At 42.4% G+C, this 11463-nt stretch overlaps 1 protein-coding gene across 3 annotated transcripts in view; it reads left to right on the top strand.

Annotated features, from left to right (window-relative positions):
* The window catches only part of CTNND2 (catenin delta 2), a 453358-nt gene that overhangs the window by 359278 nt on the left and 82617 nt on the right, over nucleotides 1–11463 (top strand). The window lies entirely within an intron of this gene.

Below are 11463 nucleotides of genomic sequence, written 5' to 3'. Positions count from 1 at the left end.
AAAAAAAAAAAAAAAAAAAAAAAGACAAGCGGCTTGTTTCCTAAAGCGCGTAATATCCTTTGAATCCCAGATTTTATCATCCGTACTATTTAATGTTGGCAGTTGAACTCGAGACAGTACAAACCAGAATGGTGCAGGCGTATGGTAATATACAACGTGTTGCCTTTCATTAGGAGTTACTAATATTCCAGCATCAACATTAGAGGGTATTCAATGTGCAAGGTAGATCAAAGGATAAGAAATTCCCATGGTCCTCACTTGCAGGCTTGAAGACTTTAATTTACTCATCAGAGAGGAATGTCATAGCTATGAAATGGAAAGTGATGTTAAACTTTTTAACTGAATATTAACTCCACGGACTAATACCGACTAGTGTTTGTGTGAGAGTCAGGTCCATTATAAGTGACCTTGTTACTCTTTTTCTTTTCTTTTTTTTTTTTTTGTGGTGGGGGACGGGTACTTGTCTATTTTTTCAATTGAAGTACAGTTGATTTACAATATTGCGTTAGTTTCAGGTGTACAGCAAAGTGATTCAGTTATATATATATTTTTTTCAGATGCTTTCCCATTATAGGTTATTATAAGATATTGAATATAGTTCCCTGTGCTATACAGTAGGACCTTATTGTTTACCTATTTTATATATAGTAGTGTGTATGAATTAATCCCATACTACTGATTTATCCCTCCCCCATGTTCCCCTTTGGTAACCGTAACTTTTTTTCTATGTCTGTGAGTCTGTTTCTGTTTTGGAAATAAATTTATTTCTATTATTTTTTAGACTCCACATATGGTGATATCATATAATATTTGTCTTTCTCTGATTGACTTCACTTAGTATGATCATCTCTAGGTCCATCCATGTTGCTGCAAATGGCGTTATTTCATTCTTTTTTATGGCTGAGTAATATTCCATTGTATATATGTACCACATCTTATTTATCCATTTATCTGTCTATGGACACTTAGGTTGCTTCCATGACCTGGCTATTGTAAATGGTGCCGTTATGAACATTGGGGTGCATGTGTCTTTTCGAATTATAGTCTTCATCTTTTGGGGGGTATATGCCCACGAGGAGTGGGATTGCAGGGTCATGGTAGCTCTATTTTCAGTTTTTTGAGGACCCTTCATACCATTTTCCATAGTGGCTGCACCAGTTTACATTCCCACCAACAGTGTAGGAGGGTTCCCTTTTCTCTGCTCTCTCTCCAGCATTTATTATTTGTAGAGTTTTTGATAATAGCCATCCTGACTGGTGTGAGGGGATACCTCGTAGTTTTGGTTTGCATTTCTCTAATAATTAGCGATGTTGAGCATCTTTTCATGTGCCTGTTGGCCATCTGTATGTCTTCTTTGGAGAAATGTCTGTTTAGCAACCTTGTTACTCTTAAAAAGTGAGAATAGCGGGTGTGTGTGAGAGACGAGCCACAGGCCTCACTCACCAGCAAGTAGTTATGGAGGGACCCCTGGGGCTGCTGCAGGAGACAAGGCCTCAACTTGCTTCCTTAGACCAGAGCTCCCCACACTGTGTACCATGAATGGATCACAGGTGTGCTGCAACTTTGATGCCCTCAGCCCTCAGGAAGGTCTGGGGAGCAAGCGCCTGGATCTGTAGCCCCCAGCAGGGCACAGCTCTGACCCCAGGACACAGTACAGGTATTAGCATTTTCTATGTGTGCCATGCTGAGGAAACAGTTTAGAAGTTCTACCCAAGACAGGCCTCCCACCTCCACAGCCCAATACGAGACACCTGTGCTCTGTCACTCTACCTGAACCTCAAAAGGTTGAACTTTCAGGTCATCCTCCCCTTTACTCCTCAGATACTAACCCAAACCCTAGTTTTTTATTTGCTCCTATTTTTCCAGTGACAGAAATGGATAGACACTTTGGGGTTTTTTCCTTCTTTTCTTTATCCTTAGACAGTAAATCCATCAGGATATCTTGTTGACACTTCTTTGGGGAGTTTCTTGAATTCCTTACTCTTCATGTGTATTTCACCTTCCAATTTCAGCCTGCAGTATGGCAAGTCCAGGGCACGACCATGGCATCCTACCTGGGTCACTTTGTCCCTCTCACCCTTTCTGAGCTCCCACCCCCAAATCACTACTGCCACCCTGACCTTTGTAAAATCCTCCAATAAAGGAATATTCGATGTTTCCATGATGTGCATAATACAAAGTGAACTCTGCCATCTGATTTTATTTTTGAGTAAAACAGTTTGTATTAAGTCCCCTGCAAGCATCTCCATGCTTCCTAGTATGGGCATGTCTCTCTTCTGATCTTGCTCCAACCTCTGAGAAGCATTTGAAATATTCATACATCTTCGTTCCTAAGAGAAAACTTTCCTAGTTTTCTTCCTTCCTCTTTCTTTTCCTTTGGCTTTTTCTCCTCCACTCTGCTTCAGGGCTCTGTCCTGGGTCAATCTTCTGTAAAGCCCATCACATAAATTCATTATTTCTGACATTGTATTTTCCAGTTCTAGAATTCCCATTTGGTTCTTTCTTATAGTTTCCATTTCTCTGCTGAATTTGTTCATTTTTTAATCATGCATGTTGTCCATTTCTCCACTTGATATTTAACATTTATATCACAGATCAAGTCCTTGTCTGCTTATTCTAGTATCTGGGTTTTTTGTGGATTTGCCTGTATTGACTATCCTTTCTCTTCATTTTTGGCCACATTTTCCTGCTTCGTTACATGTCTTGTGATTTCTTGTTTATGCTAGACATTGTGTGTTAAAATATTAGAATTGACTGAAGTAGATAATACATACCTCCAACAAAACACCCCATTTCTTCTATCAGTCTGCTAAGGTGGAGGGCTGAGTTAATCAAACATGTATTTTAGCTGGATCTGGGCTTTAGTTAAATTCAGTTTTTACCACTGATTCAAATGTTTCAAGAGCGTGATCAGTATTTAACCTACAGTTGGGCTTAGAAGCTGAGCACATACAGATTCTGGAGATGTCTCTGTGCATCACAGCCCAGTCATTACTTTCTGAGTCAGAGGAGATGTTTAGATCCCCGCACTACCTACATTTTTCAGACCTTAAATAATTTTACTCTCACTGTCGCTATCCAACCTCAATACTTACTTTTTTTATTTTTAATAAATTTATTTATTTTTGGCTGCGTTGGGTCTTCATTGCTGCACGCCGGCTTTCTCTAGCTGCAGCGAGCAGGGGCTACTCTTCGTTGCGGTGTGCAAGCTTCTCCCTGCGGTGGCTTCTCTTGTTGCAGGGCATGGGCTCTAAGTGCACGGGCTTCAGTAGTTGTGGTGCATGGGCTCAGTAGTTGTGGCTCACGGGCTCTAGAGCGCAGGCTCAGTAGCTGTGGAACACGGGCTTAGTTGCTCCGCAGCATGTGGGATCTTCCCCGACCAGGGCTCGAACCCGTGTCCCCTGCATTGGCAGGCGGATTCTTAACCACTGTGCCACCAGGGAAGTCCCAACCTCAATACTTACTGTTCCTAAGTTCACAGCTGTCCTTCCAGTTGGGCTCTCTCCCCACTGTCCCTGCTCTTACCCTTCTCTTTCCACTTGAGCTATTCTATCCCCCACTCCCCACACGTTGCTCTTTCACCACCTCCTTTCTATCTACTCCTTACCCATCCTCCAAGACAAATTCTGGTTCCACCCCTTTTACGAAGCTTCCCTGAGAACTCTTTCTTTAATTTTGTGCTCTATTTGAACTCTGTCATGTTTATCAATGTATTTTCCCAAATTTAGCACATAAGGAGTATTGTGCACAAGACACATATGAGTGCATAATGCTAATGGATGCAGCAGTATCATCTCCGTGGCCAAGCCAGTAGCTCTTTAGGAACAAGAAAAACATCTTTCTCTGTTTTCTCTTTTTACGCTTCTTTTGAAAATCCTGGCAATACCTAGCATCGTATGAACGTGACGACAGCCACAAGGAGGTGTTGCATCGTTCTGCTAGAATATGAGCTCCAGGGGAGCAGGGGGAGTAGCTTCCTTGTTTGCTGCTGGAACCTCCAGAACAGGGCTGTTCCAGCATCTGGCAGATAATTTTTAGGTTTTATTTGAATGCACAGTAGGTTGAAGTCATAATATTGTGGTTTCATCAACCAAATTACCATTGTTATATGTTGATTTTCCTAATTATTCAAAATTGGTTTGCAGTGATAACCTATAGCATAACATCGTTGACAAATGAGACCTACATACCTACCCTCACCTTCCTTCCTCACCTTGAACACACCACCACCACTACATCCCTAAAAATAGAGCTCCAAGCCTTATTTTTATTATGTAAACAAAAACAGATGAAAAACACTTTTTCAGACCATGATTCTTTTTTTTTTTTTTTTTTTTTTTTTTGCCGTACGCAGGCCTCTCACTGTTGTGGCCTCTCCCGTTGCGGAGCACAGGCTCCAGACGCGCAGGCTCAGTGGCCATGGCTCACAGGCCCAACCGCTCTGCGGCATGTGGGATCTTCCCAGACCGGGGCACGAACCCGTGTCCCCTGCATCGGCAGGTGGACCCTCAACCACTGCGCCACCAGGGAAGCCCCAAGACCATGATTCTTGATCTCAGTTGTATATTGGAATCACCAGAGCCCATCCCCAGAGGCACTGAGTTATTAGCACTTATTTTTAAGCTCCCTGGGCGGTTGTAATATCTAGCCAAGGTTGAGAGCTACTGCTTTAAATCTCTGTAAGACCCATCGTAAATAAAAACAGCCTGCTAATCTCCTGGAAAACTGTCTTCTTCCAATTTTGAAATGTTTTATAATGACTACAGTCTAAACCTGAAGTCATTATCCTCTGAGCAGTTTTCTCTGAGACATTCCATTTCTTTGATTGCAACAGACACAGAAATTTTCTCCAGAAATTATTCTGATTCAAACTTCCTCTTTACATTATTGTATGTAATGGATGATGGCTTTGAAATAGCTGATTTCAGTTAACATTGCCACTAAAGGGACTGATAGCTAGAGTCAAAACAAAGCATGAATTCTTGCAAATGTATTTATACATAGTAGGAATATCAAGTGGGCATCAGCTCCTTGTTGTAGAATAATCTTTCACAACACACACTTAGGTGAAGATGTCATGAGTCTCTTCAGTTTGGCAAAGGATTCTAACTTTACTTTTCCACTTAATTAAGCCCCTTATGGTTGAAAACTAATTGAATCAAGAGGATGATTGTAAAGAGCTTTTTGGGAACATCAAATTCAGGGGTAATGCTGACAATAGAGTTCGGAGCTGAGAAGGCTACAGGGACTGTCTCGCTTTTTCTGATGGAAGCAGGGTGTCCCCTCTGTGCCATCCTCCCCCACCCAGGGTGTCTGCGTTCCCCACCACTTGGGAAGCCTGCCAGTGCCCAAGGAAAAAATGCCCGCGGGCTACCAATGAGCAAGCAAAGAAGGAGAAAAGTAACCAGAAAATATACAAATTAATACTTTGAGTTATAACCCTGCCTCACAAGCAGCCTTCCCCAAAACGAGAGTATTAGCATTACCTTTCTGAGAGCTGCTTTTCTTGAGTTAAAGCTACTGATCACTTCCCAAATCTACTCTTCTTTGCTGTGACCTTATACCTCTGCCTGGATGATTTATTAAAATGTGTTTTCTTTGATGTGCAGAGGTGATGCTAGGCCGTGCGTGCTTTAAGTTGCTCTTGAATCTGGTATCTCTGGGGTTTGGTATGGGGGAGGCTGCAGCAGCTCCGGGAAGAAGCTAATGGCTTCCCTTGAAGATCAAACCTTTGACCTTGCTTTCTTGGCTGGATATGCTAATCTGCCCAACTAAGGGAAGTCAGACAATGGGGAGACCCAAGGAATAATTCCATTGGCTTCATTGAACATCCCTCAGTTGACCTGATCCTGTATAGCCTCGTGTTAAGTGTCACCTTCTTCTGTGACACCTCACTTACCCCCAGGAGCAGTACTGGAATTGGATTCCATTCTCACCAGTTTTCACTACTGGCCCAGGCTGGGGGAGAAGAGCTAGTGGATAGAAAGATGTAGGGTAAGTGATGAATATTGACAAGCCTATTTGTTGAATGAAGGTAAAGGGTATTCTTCCTGAAGCATCATTATAGGGGAAAATAGAGGATTGTTCAGTTACCTATTCTCCATTAGTCAAAGGACTAGAACTAGCTAAAAACATTTGAATTACAAAGTAGAACACCTCCCTGGATCAATATTTTAAATGGTAAGCAAGTGACTGTGCGACTCAATTGGATTGTAATGATCTGTGAGCAACAGACAGTGAATGCCGAGCATTCAGTAGTTAAGTACAGTTTGCCACAAAGCCCATCCTAAATGGGTAAGTGACCTCCTATGTGTAAACATGACTGCGTCCACGGTAATTAGGTGCAAATGGGAAGGGACAGACTAAGTCAGGCTTTGTCTCCTTCCCACATTAGCCTAAAGCAGCACATATAGCCACCCTGCTTTTCATCTTCCCAGCTGGCTCCCTGGGTCACCCCCAGCCAGCTTGGCTGGTGGGCTCTGGGCAAGAATGGAGCAGAGGATTTGGGGGTTTAGAATGAGAGTGATCCTTGGAGAGCAGGGCTGGGGAAGTGGAGGAGAACCAGGGCTACAGACGAGAGACAATACCAGTGACAGTGACAGCTACCGCCTAGCCCCCGTGCTTCATCTGCAAACACCCGCTCCTGTTCGGGGCGGCTGGAAGGAAGCTGAGGGCCTGGCATAAAAGCTGGATGCAGAATAAACAAACGGCAACTGCCTAGAACTAACTAGACAGACAAATCAGTGAGTCCAACTATTTGGGTGTCTTCTTTGGAAAAATGTCTATTCAGATCACTTTTAATCAGACTGAGTTTTTTTTGTTTTGTTTTGTTTTGCGGTACGCGGGCCTCTCACTGTTGCGGCCTGTCCCGTTGCGGAGCACAGGCTCCGGACGCGCAGGCTCAGCGGCCATGGCTCACGGGCCCAGCCGCTCCCGCGGCATGTGGGATCCTCCCGGACCGGGGCACGAACCCGCGTCCCCTGCATCGGCAGGCGGACTCTCAACCACTGCGCCACCAGGGAAGCCCCAGACTGAGTTTTTTTCTATTGATTTCTCTGAGTTCTTTATATATTTTAGATATTAACTCCTTATCAAATATATGATTTGCAAATATCCTCTTCCATTCCATAGGCTGCCTTTTCATTTCCTTGATGGTTTCTTTAGCTGCACAGAATCACATTTTTTAATATAAACTGTTGCCAAAGATGTAGTTTCCTGTGTGGCATTTCAAAGGTAAATCTGACACATCCCTCTTTTAAATATACCTGATCTGAATATCATAATGGTTTAATATCCCCCATCATCCTTTTAAATAATATGTAAGGAAGTTCTTCATTAATGTTAGAAATTATCTATAATTTCTGTTGCTTCTTGAGCATGCGACCGTTCGACATGCCCCAAGAATTTTACTAAATGCTTAAAAGCCTCTTATTAAACATTCTTTCTGCAAACAAAAGATACACAAATTTTAAAAAATTTAAAAAATATTTCTTGTAGTATTAGGCTTTAAGTTTCTCTTACGTATTGTTATTACTGTAGTTCTTGGTAGGACACGAGCAAAACAGCAACGTATATGTGTCATATATCTTGATTAAAATTTTTAGATATAAAAAGTAAAATTGTATTTGAAATGTATCCCTTCGATGGATGAGCCCTTTTATCCCAATCAATTAAGACATTCAAAAATGAGTTTTACTTCTTGCTTGAATGAAGAGGATTCAGTATCATTCTGTTCTCATTGTGTATGTATGTTTATAGATTTAAATACTGAGAAACATCATCAGATAAGGTGAAGGGAATCAAAGATCTTTATAGCAATATCACTTGATTCTTTCAACTTCTTTTGGATTTTATTTCAAAATCTCATTGGGATCCATCACCAGAAGTTAGTTTTAGTTACCTATGCAGTGGCAACCTGAGTAGGTTCTCCTTCATTCTGGAGAAGGTAAAGAATTGGAAACTACCTCTTTGGGGAAAAAAAAAAAAAAAAAAAAAAAAAAAAGGATGAACTTCCCGTCATTAGAGTTGTTTTCTTCTCAACCCAGACACTAACACTGTGCAGAAAAACACCTTGGTTTGGACTCAGAGCACGTTTGCCACTCAGGAGCAGGGAGGGACTAGACTAGGTTTTGTACAGTGAGGTAAGGAAGGCTGTGAACATGCACATGGGAGGGTTTTCAAGCAGATCGGTTTTGTTGGAAGAGCGCATAGGAAAGCCAAGGATCTGAAAACCCCAAGGCCCTGTGTTCCCTCAGAGAGTCTTCATGAAGACCCCGGCACACACGGCCCAGTTTGGAGACCACAGCTCCAGGGGAGCCTGACCCTGAAGGACTCCAGATGTGACCTTCCCGTTGCTCCCACATGGCCAGGGGTTAATGCTGGGAGAGTGTGCTTCTCTGGTGGGTGAGCTGTATTTTCACAAGCTGTTTCCACATGCACTATTTTTGAGCTGCAGTTCCTCGGGGGGGGAGCTTTACCACATAGAGAAAAGCAGCCGACTGCGTGGTGAGAAACACCAGGCAAGATTTAAGGATTACATTTGAAGCTAATTAAGACTCCAGTATGAATTTTATGCTCAATCATAATTTCTTATCTACGTGTAAAGTATCATTACTGAGACAATGGGTAGGGTATTTGGAACTTCCTGGGACTAATTAAATAGAAAGAAGTCTGGCTTTCAGACTGGAAGCTCCACAGTTCAGCTCTCATACCATAAATGTCTGATGTGATGGTTTAATACAGTTGCCAAGATATTACACTAAGAAATAGCTGGATATTTCAAGGGGTTAGTGTAATTCTGTCCTTGTCTGCTGACTTCAAAAATGTGAAATTAATTGTCTCCTCATGCATTCATTTGACCAGTATTTACTGAGTGACTATTATGTGCTGATCCCAGTAGAGCATCAAAGTTTCTGCCTCCTGGAATGTATGGTCCAATGATGGAAAGAGTTTCAAAAGGAAGCAAAAAATACTCACTTTCTGCTTTGGATGTGAACAAAATATTGTAGTTTAAGGGATTAGGGCATAACAAGCGGAGGAAAGTGTTGAATGGGTGGTCAGGAGAGGCCTCTACCAGGTGACACCCAAGCAAATCCTGAGGGACGGGCAAGAGCCACATGTTAAGCCATCTGGAGAAAGAGCTTTCTGGACAGAAGGAGCTGCGAAGCCAAATCCCTGCTGCAGGATGGAGCTTGGCATGTGCCTAAAATTGCGAGAAGGTCAATGTTTTGCAACCGGTAAATGAGGCAGGAACGGTTGGAGATGGTGATGGTGAGTGAGAGAAGCCTTTAAGCCTAGGGAAGGAATCTGAAGACTTTGGCTGGGAGAGAGTGATGGAATTTACAGTCCTGGAAGTCCTCTCTGGTGGCTGGTCAGAGACTAGACTGTAGGAAAGCAAAAAGGCCAGGGAGGGCTTGATTTCAGGAGTCTGGGAAGGAGATCATGTTATCATGGTCCAGAGCTGTAGCAGAGGGGTTGGGAAAAGTATTTTGAAGGTGGAGCCAGCAGGAGTTGCTGATGGGTGGAATGCAAAACACTATAAATAGGAAAAGGAAAGAGAGGACACAGGCTAATAGAATCAGGAGTTTGGTTTGGGGCTGAAAGTTTGAAATGTGTATTAGATATGAAAGGAGAGATGTCCAGTAGAAAATGGGGAAAAATGGCTTTGATGCTTAGGACTGATATAGTCATAGGTGTATCATCAGTGGGGGAAAAAAAAGATACTTAAAGTCATGGTCCAATTATTTGAATTCTCTAAATACAGAAACAGCTATAGGAAGCCTAATCTAAAAACAAAATGCCTAGGGGCTTCCCTGGTGGCACAGTGGTTGAGAGTCCGCCTGCCGATGCAGGGGACACGGGTTCGTGCCCCGGTCCGGGAGGATGCCACGTGCCGCGGAGCGGCTGGGCCCGTGAGCCACGGCCGCTGAGCCTGCGCGTCCGGAGCCTGTGCTCCGCAATGGGAGAGGCCACAGCAGTGAGAGGCCCGCGTTCCGCAAAAAAATAAAATAAAAATAAAATGCCTAGCCACAGGTAGACAAGCATTTCTTGGCTCATTAACTAAAGATAGGTTTCTCACATAATCGTATTCTTTTTCTTTCCCTTTCAGTAAAGCAGGCAAGAGATAATGTTTCTTTTGTGAGTGGTACTGAAAAATGTAAGACCATATGCGCACAAAAAATTTTAGAATTATCTGTAGATCACATTGTGGAGCACTTTTAAGTATGTCTTAAGTTTAAGTACAGTTTAAGTACAGTAAGCAGAGCTTATTCATATACTGTAGTTGAGGCATCATGCCTGTTGATCCAACCCAGGAAAAAATATAGCAGTGGGGTGGGGAGAGGGTCAACCATTTGAGATTGATGAGCAGTGTGGATTTCCATTCACTGGTCTAGACTCTCTTCTTGGGTATTATTTGTTTTCCTTTGATTTCCTAAGGCTCATTATTCTGCATAGTCACATTTTACTACTGCAGTTTTCGTCTGTCAAGTAATTTGTGTGTGTGTGTAGTCATCCCTTATTATAGTGCTTCTGGGAATTGATGAACCCCTGAGAACAGGACAGCATACCTAGTCATTCTATCTTGTTCAGTTTTCCATGTGGCCGAAATTGTTTTAGGGGTGTATATGTGAAATGCCAAGTTATTTGAATGGAAATGCTTCTTTGCTCGTACATTTATAAACACAGCAGGGTGGCTACCTCCCCTTGACCCACTCATACAAATGGTCTGGTAGTGAAGTTATCTTCCATTTTTCACCTGTGTGCAAGTCTTGGCAGGTGACTTTGTCAAACATTTAGAAGTGCGAATAGCCTGCAGTGAGGGAACTGCTTCCAGGAGATAAAAATCTAATTGATAGAGGACCATTAGAGACACCTTGTAGTCAAGCTTGCCTTGTCTTGCAGGAAAAAAAATATTTTGCTTCCTCCTTCTTTTGCAATTCTAAGTAAGGCTCAACTAAATTACAATTCTATAGATAGATAGACAGATAGAGATACAGATATGAATATAGATATTGGAAACAGAGAGTTTTGTGATACTTTTTCTTATAAATTGAATACTTATGGTTGTCCATAATGCCGGTTAAAGGAATAGTTACAGGTATATAGATAGACCTATGTCAGAGCAATACAGCACAAGCAAGGACTCCACACACAGCGAGTAAATGAAAAAGGCTCAACACGGAATCACCTTCGGAAATATTCGGAACAACACATGTGCTGACTTGACCCCAGACCTCCTATGCGGGAGTCCAGCTCCTGCAGGTCCAGGAATACCCGAGGGATGGACAGCGTCAGCGAGGGGAGGTTAAATAAATCAATAACACTGTGTATGTGCAAGCATGGTCTCCTATTTTATTTTCTCACAGTCAGATTTATATACCCTAAGTGATTACATCATCCGGTGCTTAGCTAAAACCTCAGAAGATATTTATAATAGATTGTACCTAATGTTTCTATATGTAC

The sequence above is a fragment of the Physeter macrocephalus genome, chromosome 8 (genome assembly GCF_002837175.3).
Source record: "Physeter macrocephalus isolate SW-GA chromosome 8, ASM283717v5, whole genome shotgun sequence".
NCBI classification, from domain to species: Eukaryota; Metazoa; Chordata; class Mammalia; order Artiodactyla; family Physeteridae; genus Physeter; species Physeter macrocephalus.
Note: the sequence above shows the minus strand (reverse complement) of the source record. Positions and strands in the feature narration are given on the sequence as shown.